Here is an 11,976-nt window from a genome sequence, read left to right as displayed (position 1 = left end):
ACCATAATTTGAAATTATTTCCATACTCCTATTATTCCTATTTTCATTATTATTAGTTTTATGCGGTTGTCATCTAGTATGTGACGTATTCGTCTGTATCAACATCAATATTATTATCATTATTAATACAAGCAGTGTAAATTACCATTCATTACACTCTTGCTCTGTTTGTAATAAGTTATGAACCCTTACACGTACTTACAGTCTCTGCCTTGTCTCTGACTTCTCTCTCTCTCTCTCTCTCTCTCTCTCTCTCTCATCTCAGGCTGCTTGTCTGCTCAGGCGAACAGGGGGAGCAGAGGAGCACATACGGCCCTTGCCCCCTGCCCCCCTCTTCCTAATTGATAGGGTATTTCTGTTTGTGAAAGGACTATTTCCAAACAGTTTTATAACTTGCCATGACTATGTTTCATTAAATTAGTTATGTTACACCTTTAGTTATACCTGTAGTAACTTCATTATTTTCCCTCATATTCCAGTCAATCACCATCAGAGTCTCTCGTGGCAGTACATTTGTCTCACACAGAACAAACTCTCCTTTCTCAACCGCTTTCAATTTTGGATAACATCGCACTGCATCCCAACAGCTGTTCTTTCTCCTATTCCTAATTTCTTACAAGAAAATGCAAGTTATATTTGATCGATTTGTATTATTACTATTTATATACATTTCACTACATTATTGTAGTTAATGAATGTATTTAATCTTTGGAAAATAAGCCTTTTCATTGATCTCAATAATGATGTCCAGGTACTTCAGGAAAGCACATTTTCAAAAAATGTGTCCAGTCAATGATTTCCCCAACTAAGAACCTGCGTGGGCACTAAGACTGTCCTCCTGCGCGGCTCATGTCTTTATTGTGTCACTTCCTCCTATTGAAGTCCAATCTACACCAGTACAGGTTCAGAAGAACTGTTCCCGAATCCAGATTGAACTGATCAATAGTTAATTTCTTACCTACACATTGTATTTAGGGATCTATTACTAGGGATTTAAAAACTCTTCATTGTGGAACTCATAGCTTCCAAATGAGCACATCGTTAATTTCCTGGAGTATCTGGTTATCTATTTATCAATATGTAAGAAACCTTCACCGAATGTTTGTGGTTGCCTCGGATTCCTATTTCTAAATTTGGCTCTAATTCCATTTCTAACATGTTACTTTTAACTTCTGTATTCGTAAGACCTATTTAAATAACTTAATTTTGTATTATTATTTCTGTTTGCAATAGCATTCTGTGTACAGTTAAATGCTGACTTTCTTGTAGGTCTGTTATTACAACATATTTAACTGGCGTTTTTTAGCTATCATTCTGTAACTATTTGTGACTTATGACTCTCTTAGTCATATTCTGGACTATACAGTACATGAAAAAGTCAAAATATGGACATTTACCTTGCGCAAACTGAAAACGTACAAACATACAAAGAGACACATATTAATTTATATCCATAGTAAATTCAGATACCATGGTTTTGGTTGGCATGTCATATTGACCTGCAGTGTCTCAAACTACCCTTATTTATTACTTATCTAGTAATTTTCCTTCAGTATCTTGAGGACTGTCATTTATACTGAAAAACATATATATATATATATTTTTAATTTGTCTTCGGGGCATTCAGATTGAATTATGCCTGTTGTCTTTTCTTTCTTTTCTCTAACAAATGTTTTAAGATAGCTAGCTTTGGTTTCTCATTTCTTAATGCTTTGTATTCCTATTTTGCAAAACCGTTTTTAGGTGCTCAAGTCTATCTGAATCAAAAGTCCCATCTTCTGGAAACCTTAATTTTCTGTCACCTATTGTCCAGTCAAACGCACCGCTTCACTCCATAGTTATCATACATGTACCTTACATGTGTACCTTTAAGTGGCGGGTCGCCCATCTTACTAGAGCTGTTCCCACACAGTAACACGTTTTCCCATTTTCTATGTATCGTTTTGTACACAACAACCAAGGCGTGCAAGCCCGCAAAATAACAATAAACGACAGGGGAGAAAAAATAGCAAAAAACAAGAAAACACAAATAATACTAAATCCTATATAGGAATAACAACAAACATGCTTTTCAATGTTTGCATTTATAGAACTTGTATATAACTTAATGACTTTTCTTCATTTACCATAAACACTATAAACTTCTATAAACTATAAACACGTTATTTTATATTATCACCGGCGTATCAGATATTGAACAATTAATTAGCGCTCCTTTTTTTTTTTTTTTCTAATAGTAGGTCAAACCCACTTAAGCCTGCGGGAACCCAGACAGGAAAACACAGTCCTGTTCCTTCACAAACAAGAAGACACAGTCAAGTCTATGGTAACCCTAAGAAACCATGCTCCTCGGTTATTGGTGTCAATGGATCTCATTATCCTGAAACTTTCATGATCGAAACATGGAATACTGTTTGTCAGTTTCCATAAAACTATGCATTAAGAGTAATGCAACAGTCACTTATCATTTTGAGCAGCTGTATCAATTGATAGTTAGATCTTTGTAATGAAATGAATAGACAGTGATCTCAGATGTAATGTGTGAATTGCATTTTGAAATGGTAATACTTTGATGTTAAGTTGTGTCATTTTAGTTCAATGAACAAATGATCTGAGGTTGATGTGTATTGTATCCAAGCAATTGTAAAAAAGTGTTAGAGTTTTGAAAAATGTGCATTTTGATCATCGGGTGTGAGTTTAGTGTCTAGAGTTTTGAAAAATGACATCAAGGTTCTGAAATGAGTGCCAAAGTGATTGTAAAAAAGTGTAATATCAGGGGACAGTGGCTATTAGTGATCTGGCCTTCCGTGGCCTCTGTATTAATGTAACAGGTCACATTGTATGTGTACACTGATACTTGATAGTATAATATAGTACAAGTAAAAAACATACATAGGTATCATAGAAGTATTTTGCAGAAATGATTATGGATAGTTATCAAAATGGAGAGGAAATGCTAAATCCAGATTCAGAACAATTTGCTGTGGGGCTGTCAGAACCACTTGATGGTGACACACTTTTGTCTTCATTGCTGATCAATGTGGCTTTTGTTACAATTTTTTTCAGATTGTCCAAAAGGTCTGGAATCTCTGGAGAAAAAAACCTTAGTATTAAATGATAATCATTTCTAGTAATATATTTAATACAAAGTGAAAACAAAACCATCAATGCCTGCAATTATACTTGAGAGACTTGCTCTATGTTATTGGCAAACTGACCTTTTTGTGGGTCATTAACATTAGCTACGAAAAAAATAAAAGAGATAAAATACAAGAATTACCAGGTCTAATGTAATGCATATAGTCATTAATGTAGGATTATGAAGTTATGTTGAAAAACTTTATTTAATAATCAGTATTATTAAACTATTAGACAGTGCACATTAAGAGTCTGTATTGTGGTTCTAGATTACTTCAGTATGATCAACTATAATACATTACTCTGGAATCTAAATTACTGAAGAATAACATTTATCAAGGTAAGGAATTATTTGCTATAAATAAAAAACTTACCATCAACCATACGGTTTCGAAGACATTGGTTTTCAATTTTAAGTCTTGTGTTTTCCTTTTCGAGCTGCTTAACGTTTTGCTGTAGCTCAACTTCACTGGACTCTTTAAATGTCTGTAGAATATGACGGGATCTAATTCTTGAAGCTCCATCGGTTTTCTTTCTTATTTTGTGCTGTATTCAGAGAGAAAAAGAGTTTAAAATGAATATATATATATATATATATATATATATATATATATATATATATATGAAAATGATTTAAAAAACACAATCCTGCAATACATTTATTTAATATTTGCAGTAATTATCTCACCGGTAACTGTGGTTCATCAAGGTCACTATCATCTGAAATTTGAAGTTTTTTGTTTGGTTTAGGTACTGTCTTCATTTTAGGACAGGGCATTTTTGTTAGGTCATTAAGTTTTCTTCTTAGTTCGCCTTCTTTTCCTAAAATAAAAATAAAATAAATAAAACCCTGCATTATGTCCACAGATATTTGGGGATTATATTTATTTGTCATAAAAATACTGTGCTTTGACCATACAAATTAAGATGAACAGCCAACACTGAATCAAAACTGAAGTTAAATTATATCTGGTTTAATTTATTTTGTGATTTGGGGGATTTTATTGTAAAGCACAACACACAATAAATCGTTCTTACAAATGCCAGTCATGTATGACGAGTTTTTAGTGCCCTCACCACCACCTACCATGTTATAAGAGTATGTTAGAAGTACAACACATTAATAACTTAAACATTCATTTCAAATATACTGTGATTGTATACACTCACCTAAAGGATTATTAGGAACACCATACTAATACTGTGTTTGAGCCCCTTTCGCCTTCAGAACTGCCTTAATTCTACGTGGCATTGATTCAACAAGGTGCTGAAAGCATTCTTTAGAAATGTTGGCCCATATTGATAGGATAGCATCTTGCAGTTGATGGAGATTTGTGGGATGCACATCCAGGGCACGAAGCTCCCGTTCCACCACATCCCAAAGATGCTCTATTGGGTTGAGATCTGGTGACTGTGGGGGCCAGTTTAGTACAGTGAACTCATTGTCATGTTCAAGAAACCAATTTGAAATGATTCGACCTTTGTGACATGGTGCATTATCCTGCTGGAAGTAGCCATCAGAGGATGGGTACATGGTGGTCATAAAGAGATGGACATGGTCAGAAACAATGCTCAGGTAGGCCGTGGCATTTAAACGATGCCCAATTGGCACTAAGGGGCCTAAAGTGTGCCAAGAAAACATCCCCCACACCATTACACCACCACCACCAGCCTGCACAGTGGTAACAAGGCATGATGGATGCATGTTCTCATTCTGTTTACGCCAAATTCTGACTCTACCATCTGAATGTCTCAACAGAAATCGAGACTCATCAGACCAGGCAACATTTTTCCAGTCTTCAACTGTCCAATTTTGGTGAGCTTGTGCAAATTGTAGCCTCTTTTTCCTATTTGTAGTGGAGATGAGTGGTACCCGCTGGGGTCTTCTGCTGTTGTAGCCCATCCGCCTCAAGGTTGTACGTGTTGTGGCTTCACAAATGCTTTGCTGCATTCCTCGGTTGTAACGAGTGGTTATTTCAGTCAAAGTTGCTCTTCTATCAGCTTGAATCAGTCGGCCCATTCTCCTCTGACCTCTAGCATCAACAAGGCATTTTCGCCCACAGGACTGCCGCATACTGGATGTTTTTCCCTTTTCACACCATTCTTTGTAAACCCTAGAAATGGTTGTGCGTGAAAATCCCAGTAACTGAGCAGATTGTGAAATACTCAGACCGGCCCGTCTGGCACCAACAACCATGCCACGCTCAAAATTGCTTAAATCACCTTTCTTTCCCATTCAGACATTCAGTTTGGAGTTCAGGAGATTGTCTTGACCAGGACCACAGCCCTAAATGCATTGAAGCAACTGCCATGTGATTGGTTGGTTAGATAATTGCATTAATGAGAAATTGAACAGGTGTTCCTAATAATCCTTTAGGTGAGTGTATATCAAATAGCATGTAAAGACTTTAATGTTTTTTTTTTTTAAATAAACATTGTTACCAGTCATAATGATCTGCGCTTCATGGACAGGCCATCCACCTTTTGGAGGTTTGTTCGTGTCTCTCCACTCTGCTCTGAAGTTTCGAGTCGTCTCTTCGTCATCATCAGCAATGCTGAATAAATCAAAATTGCGAAAGCAAGCAGTGGGAATCACGCTGTAAGAGTCTTTTTCGACCCCGCTTTCCCACTTCACCAACGCGTGCATCACCGCCATACTACCTTCACCTTCTCGTCCGTTTTTTCTGCGCGTTTTTCCCCCGACAAGTCACGGCACAAAAAACAGTCCCGCTCTGCATTCTGGTACTTGGCGTTCTTAATAACACCAACAGGGTGTAATCGCATAGACCACTCGAGTATAAAGTACTACATATCCCATCTGTTACAGTTTTTTTTCTTCTTCTGAAACTGCAAGCGCACTACATAAAGTTTGGCAAATGAAGAAATTTGGATGATGAGTTTACAATCTTATAAACAGTATTTAAGTAAACCTAGATATGCAATTCCAAAAAGAACAGCATCGAGATGGAGAAACAGGATACAAAAATAATAATACAATGTTTATACTTTTTGTATTTTAATTACAGTATGTAATTATTGCCTTTTGATTTACATTTACAGAAAAAGAACGGCGGCAAACGTGGACTACCCAACAAGAAGCAACAAAGTTACTAAAATATCAGATTCTCAGGTAAGCTTCATGCAGCCATACATGTATAATTATAAAATCAATCCAAAAAATAGACCTTGTTTACCCTACAACTGATTTGAGTGTTAATTCTATTTAAGATATAAAAAAATATTTTGTTTTCTGAACTAATAATCTGTGAACATTCTATTATCTCTATAATTTTAATTAATACATTTATTTTATTATTGGTGGAACATTATATTTTTCAGCTCAGATGATTTCACGTACCATCAATTTTTCTGTTAATAAATGTGCAAAAACAAATCAGATGGATAGGCCCCTACATATGAACATTAAGTTAAAGGCCTAGAGTGAGTGTTCTTCACTTCCAGTCATGGCGGGCCACAATCCAGCTCTTTGTAACTCATCAACAACCAAAGACCTGGGAAAAGGGTTAAATGGCTTCAGTTAAGCCAATTAGGTAATTAAGAGCTCAACTGGAAAAAAAACAGCAGGCATAGGGGTACTTTAGGACCACAGTCACTGATATAACCTACAATGTTGTTGTAATGAAAATCAGCAGACAGTGGGCCTCCTCCAGGACTAAGGTTGAGAAGCACTGGTCTTGAAGACCACAATAACAATCGACCTCAAGGGCTAGGGATATTCGAGGTGATGCTAAACCAGTCCTGAATGTTTAAATATAATGTTATTTTCTTGTAGTGTGCCGTTGCTGTTAATGCAACCAGTTATATTGAGCCATCAAATACAGAAGCTGACGAAAGACATCAACATGTAAATTTAGTTGTAAATTTAAAGTGTGTGTGAAAAGTATTTTGTATATGGAGATTAACCCATAGTTTCACAGATAAATTGTGGACCAGTGATATTCAGGATCTTCAAAACAAGTCCTGAATGCTCAAACTTAACACTTCTTTTTTTAGAGTGTCGTTGCTGTCAATCCAGCCAGTGATGTGGAGCCATCAGATACAGAAGCTGATGAAAAACAACATGTAAATTTCCTAAATTAATATGGTGCATCAAAATACTTATTTAGCACTTTCAACTGTTTCTTTGTGATTCCTAAAATTACTTTACAGGCTGGGGCTGGGGGAAGACACTGCGCCCGCCTGGAGAAGCCTGTACAAGCCCCCCTCAATAAGAGAGCTGGCAATCTGCAGTGGAGGGTGTTACACACCATTATTGCTGTCAATTCTTTTATTACTGTTCTTAACCCTGCTGTGTCCGACGCCTGCCCATTCTGTGCTCAGAGAGAGACCGTGTTTCACTGTTTCAGCACTTGCTCTCGGTTGTCACCCATTTTTAGTCTTTTAACTCGTCTTTTTACTGATCTTAACCTGATTTTTAACACAAAGGTTTTTATTTTAGGGGCGCGATACACCAGAAGGACCAAACATGTGGACCAGCTGGTAAACTTCTTGCTGGGCCAGGCTAAAATGGCCGTCTATAAGACTAGGAAGAACAGAGTGTGTGGGGAGGGCAGTGAGGATGCAGTGAGAGTGTTTGCCATGCTGGTCAAGTGCAGAGTCAGCCTAGAGTTTAACTATTACAGGCTGATGAATGATTTGGAGAGTTTTGAACAGGTCTGGTGTATTAATGATGCCCTTTGTGAATTGTATGACGGGGAGTTGGTTTTTATTATGTAATTCATTTATAGGGTTTAGTATTTGATGGTTGTTTTGTTGTGTGTATTGGGTTGCTTTCTTTAAAAGTGTACAGATCAGTGGCGGAGTTAATGCTTGTTGGGGGGAGACAAACAAAGGGGAACACTATTTTTTATTTATTTATTTATTTTCTTTTGTATGAATTATTGCGTGTTGCAAACAGGCAATGAAGTCTGATAAAAGTCAAAAAGTCTCTCTCTCTCTCACACACACACACACAGCCAGCAAGACACACAGAGCCAGCCAGCTCAGCGATGACATCACAAACATCTCTCTCAGGTGACTCCTATGACATCACAGAGCACGTACATTCCGTTGCTTGCCGTCTGTCAACCACTCAGTCACTGCCAGCCAGACTGGCTGGCTGACTGGATGGTGGGGCTGCTTGCTGCTGCTGCGTACCTTAGCAAGCTTATTTGCTTGACCGGCCTTCCTCCTCCGCCCACATGCCCACCTATGTCCGATCTGCTGTTCACCTGGATCACAGCTCCGCCCCAACAAGGCAGAGCCTCCCAAGAATGGTACAAACTCACCCACGATCCCCTCCACGGAAAGCTATAGCAAAAGGCAAAAGCATTATACGTAATGAAGAGGAACCCGAGTCCAAGACGCATCCGACCAGCCATACATATTTGTGTGTATTAAAGATCACATTTTATTACATTTAGATTTTCTGTACTTTATTACATCTTTTTGTGATTTTTAAATGTATTGTTTCTTTTCCTTATATATGTATGTATGTATGTATGTATGTATGTATGTGTGTGTGTGTCTGTGTGAAAGTGTATGTGTTTGTGTGTCTCTGTGTGAAAGTGAGTGTGTGTGTGTCTGTCTCTGTGTTTGTGTGTCTGTCTCTGTGTGAAAGTGAGTGTGTGTGCGTGTGTCTGTCTGTGAAAGTGTGTGTGTGTGTGTGTGGGTGTGACAGTGTGTATGAGTGTCTGTCTGTCATGTAACTCGCACATCTGTGAGGGCACCATTTTTGCAGAAAGAGATGTACACATTTTGGAGCAACATATGCTGCCATCCAGACATCGTCTTTTCCAGGGACGTCCCTGCATTTTTCAGCAGGATAACGCCAAACCACATTCTGCCCAGATTACAAGCGCATGGTTGCGTAGGCAGAGAGTGCGGGTGCTAGCATGGCCTGCCTGCAGTCCTGACCTGTCTCCGAATTGAGAATGTGTGGCGCACTATGAAGTGCAAATTAAGACAACGAAGGCCCTGTGCAGTTGCGCAGCTGAGGAAATGCATAATGGATGAATGGGGGGAAATCCCACTTGCTAAACTTAACCAAGTGGTGTCTTCAGTGCCCAAGTGCTTAATAAGTGTTATTAAAAGAAAAGGTGATGTTACATAGTGGTAAACAGTCGACTGTCCCAACTTTCTTGGTTTCTTTTCACTGCTAATGAGATGCTGTAGAGTGAGTTAGTTATATTGCTTTCAGGAGCTCTAATCGTATTGATGAGTTCATGCAGCATTTGTAATTGAATTTCAAAAAGAAATCCTTGCTGTCTGGCCTGTGTGTATGAGATGTACTCTGTCAATCTTTGGCTAACAACTGAAACATTGGTAGAACAGAAATGGCAACATAAAAAAGAAAAGTACATTTTAAAAGAGCACATTAAATAGGATGAATATACAGTTTTTTACAATCACTTTGTCACTAATTTCAGAACCTTGATGTCATTTTTCAAAACTCTAGACACAAAACTCAAAACGGTCATCACTTGTAACACAGGCTGTCCAATGTTCAAAACATTGCATTGTGCATTCATATCTTTAAAGAAACCTTGCACTTGCAGACTTGTTGGTTCAAATAATTCATTTATCATGAAATACCATAGTAACATTTATTTAGATCACCCACACAGAAGATACCGATAGTTTCACTGTGTAGTTGTTCGTACAATCATTAAATATTGTAGTACAAAATATGTGATACATGTTTCATTATGGTACTACACATAAATACATCACTGTAAAAGGACTAGTAGAGAGAATACTACAGACACAGTGGAATCATTGAACAAAATCTGAAATGTATTGATGCAATACAATCAAATCACACCATAGGTTTCTTTGAAGCCATGCAACAATAATTAGCTACAAAAAAGAACAAAACTACAGTAAAATGTCAACTGCAGTGTTCCTCACCTGGCTTAGTGTAAAACAAAGGATTGATTACTGTACTTCTGAATTTCCATCAGCCCTGTGTTCAGGTTCAGGTTCTCACAACCATTTTTCACAAGAGGCATCTTGAAACTGAACATACCTGAACATACTCAGTCATCAGCTGCTTCACTCTGTCTGCATTTCTTTCAAAAGGCACACTATACTCTGTGCTACACATTGGTATGCAGTATACAGTCATTTGACAATTGAGAGTAGCCTAATGTTTAGTGCATGCTGAAGACTTGCCGCTTCTCAGTACGGAAATTTCTGATGATTGAGGCCACAGTTGATCCTGAGTTGATTCTGAGGTTTGATTGAATCATTGTAGCTGCCTCAGTCATGGTCATGCCATGATTTACAACATGCTCTACAACTATTTCTCGGATTTCACTGGACACTATTTGCTGTTGCTGCCGCTGTCTGGTCCGTGGCCTTGTCCTCTACCACGTTCCCCCAACACCTCTCAAATGAGGCCCATGGCTGCCTCTCTGGTGAGGCCTAAGCCCTCCTCTATGACGAGGCCCACGACCACCTCTCAGAAGGGGTGCATGTCCCCTTCCATTCCTTTGACCACCACGTCTTCCTCCTCCCACTGCTTGACCTCTATTGTGACCTGGATGACTTGCCGGCTCCATGTTATCACTGTGTTGCTGGGGTGGATAGCACTCATTTCACTCGATACTCGTACCACAATGTGAAATCAATCATCAATAACCAGTTGGCAGTATTGGAAAAGCAATTACAAGGGCCTGCATACATACAGTAATGTCAAATCTGATGTGGAAGAACAATCATCTTCAACCAGGTTGGAGCGTTAGTTGCAATGCCTTTAATACACGCAGCGTGGAGAGGAACAGTGACTCAAGTAGATCCCAAAGTCGCTCTGCCTTCATTTTAACAGTCAGAGCTTTTATACACAAAAATCAAAGAGCTGGTTATAATCAGAAAGTCATTACTATGTTATCTTAAAAGTTAGCTAAGCAGAATTTATATCATTATAGGACAGAGTTCATAGATCAACACATGGATTAGGGAGCAGGCACTTCAATCATACTGTTTGACATTGTCTCCAAGATTCTCATCGTAAATAACAAACAGAAATCAAACTACCTTCTGGCCTGACCTTCTAGCTTGACCTTATCTTTCTTAAGTATACAAGAGAGAAAAACAGGTATTAGAGAAAAAATTTCTAACTTTCCTTCCACACTGCAAACATGGTGTGGAAAAGTGCTACATGATGATGAATGATGATGAAATATTACATCCATAGATAATGTAGTCCAACTGGTTCATGCTCCTCGTTTATTGATGTCAATGGATCTCATTATCCTGAAACTTTCATGATCGAAACATGGAATATTGTTTGTCAGTTTCCATAAAATTATGCATTAAGAGTAATGCAACAGTCACTTATCATTTTGAGCAGCTGTATCAATTGATAGTTAGATCTTTGTAATGAAATGAATAGACAGTGATCTCAGATGTAATGTGTGAATTGCATTTTGAAATGGTAATACTTTGATGTTAAGTTGTGTCATTTTAGTTCAATGAACAAATGATCTGAGGTTGATGTGTATTGTATCCAAGCAATTGTAAAAAAGTGTTAGAGTTTTGAAAAATGTGCATTTTGATCATCGGGTGTGAGTTTAGTGTCTAGAGTTTTGAAAAATGACATCAAGGTTCTGAAATGAGTGCCAAAGTGATTGTAAAAAAGTGTAATATCAGGGGACAGTGGCTATTAGTGATCTGGCCTTCCGTGGCCTCTGTATTAATGTAACAGGTCACATTGTATGTGTACACTGATACTTGATAGTATAATATAGTACAAGTAAAAAACATACATAGGTATCATAGAAGTATTTTGCAGAAATGATTATGGATAGTTATCAAAATGGAGAGGAAATGCTAAAT

The 11,976-nt window shown here is 37.8% G+C and overlaps 1 non-coding gene across 1 annotated transcript; it reads right to left on the bottom strand.

Moving 5' to 3' along the window:
- Positions 1-8,383: 8,383 nt before the first annotated feature.
- Positions 8,384-8,498, bottom strand: LOC136736111 (U5 spliceosomal RNA). Its single transcript, XR_010811550.1, has one exon. It is a non-coding gene; the product is annotated as a U5 spliceosomal RNA (small nuclear RNA).
- Between the last annotated feature and the right edge of the window lie 3,478 nt (positions 8,499-11,976).

Source organism: Amia ocellicauda, unplaced genomic scaffold (genome assembly GCF_036373705.1).
Source record: "Amia ocellicauda isolate fAmiCal2 unplaced genomic scaffold, fAmiCal2.hap1 HAP1_SCAFFOLD_46, whole genome shotgun sequence".
In the NCBI taxonomy this organism is placed as follows: Eukaryota; Metazoa; Chordata; class Actinopteri; order Amiiformes; family Amiidae; genus Amia; species Amia ocellicauda.
Note: the sequence above shows the minus strand (reverse complement) of the source record. Positions and strands in the feature narration are given on the sequence as shown.